Here is a 1,619-nt window from a genome sequence, read left to right as displayed (position 1 = left end):
ATGTGGAATCCTCTATGTCACAGTATAGAGATTCCTTTAGGTGTCAGAGGAAAAGAAAGGTAGAAGACAGAAGTAGAAAATTCGAACTTATCAAAGGAGATGGAGTTTGAATTTTGCATTAAGGGATAGTGTTAGTCCATAAATAGAAGGATGTGAGAAGGAGGGAAGTAATTTTCGAAAATTAAGTGAAAATTTTGAAAACATTTTTAAAAAAACATTACTTAACTTTCGAAAATGAAAATGGAAAAGAAATCAAGTGATTTTTGAAAAAGATTTTGAAATTAGAAATCAAAAAGATTTGATTGAAAACTATTTTGGAAAAGATGTGATTAAGAAGATATGATTTATTTTAAAAGAAATGTGATTGAGAAGATATGATTTGAAAAACATTTTAAAAAGATTTGATTTGAAAATTAAAAACTTGACTAACAAGAAAAGATATGATTCAAACATTAAACCTTTCTCAACAGAAAAGGTAACATACTTGAAATGTTGAATCAAATCATTAATTGATAGTAAGTATCTTTAAAAATAGAAAGAAACTGATTTTGAAAGAGATTTGATTGAAAAATTGATTTGAAAAAGATTTGATTTTGAAAAACTTTGAAAACTTGAAAAAAAAAATTGATTTTGAAAACAAAATCTTCCCCTTCTAGCCATCCTGGCGTTAAACGCCCAGAATGGTATCCATTCTGGCGTTTAACGCCCAAAATGCACCCCTTTTGGGCGTTAAACGCCCAACCAGGTACCCTGGCTGGCGTTTAAACGCCAGTCTGTCCTTCTTCATTGGGCGTTTTGAACGCCCAGCTTTTTCTGTGCAGTTCCTCTGCTGTATGTTCTGAATCTTCAATTCTCTGTATTATTGACTTAAAAAGACACAAATTAAAAATTTTTTTTGGATTTTTGATAATAAGGACAAACCAAAATGCAACAAGAATCAAACAACAATGCATGCAAGACACCAAACTTAGCAGTTTGTAAACTGCTGACACTAACAAAATGAAAATGCATATGAGACACACAAAACACTCAAGTCAATAGAATTCAAGGATCAAAACAAAGAAATCATCAAGAACAACTTGAAGATCACTTAGACATATGAATGCATGCAATTGACACCAAACTTATGATGAGACTAGACTCAAACAAGAAATATTTTTGGATTTTATGATTTTTTTGTAAATTTTTTTTTGTGTTTTTCGAAAATTAAATGGAAAAAAAAAGGCATCAAAATTCTCAATGAGAATTCCAGGAATCAGTGCAATGCTAGTCTAAGACTCCGGTCCAGGAATTAGACATGGCTTCACAGCCAGCCAAGCTTTCAAAGAAAGCTTCGGTCCAAATCACTAGACATGGCCAAAGGCCAGCCAAGCCTTAGCAGATCACTGCTCCAAAAGCAAGATTGATGAAAAATCAACAAGCTCTTTGCCAAGTCAGAGGTATTCTGCTTGGAACTCTCTGTCTGTTGCTGAGAAGATGATGGAAAGGGCTTGCTACTGCTAAACCTGTTTCTTCCACCATTATTGTTATTGAAACCTTGTTGAGGTCTCTGTTGATCCTTCCATGAAAGATTTGGATGATTCTTCCATGAAGGATTATAGGTGTTTCCATAGGGTTCT

Source organism: Arachis duranensis, chromosome 10, assembly GCF_000817695.3.
Source record: "Arachis duranensis cultivar V14167 chromosome 10, aradu.V14167.gnm2.J7QH, whole genome shotgun sequence".
NCBI lineage: Eukaryota > Viridiplantae > Streptophyta > Magnoliopsida > Fabales > Fabaceae > Arachis > Arachis duranensis.
Note: the sequence above shows the minus strand (reverse complement) of the source record.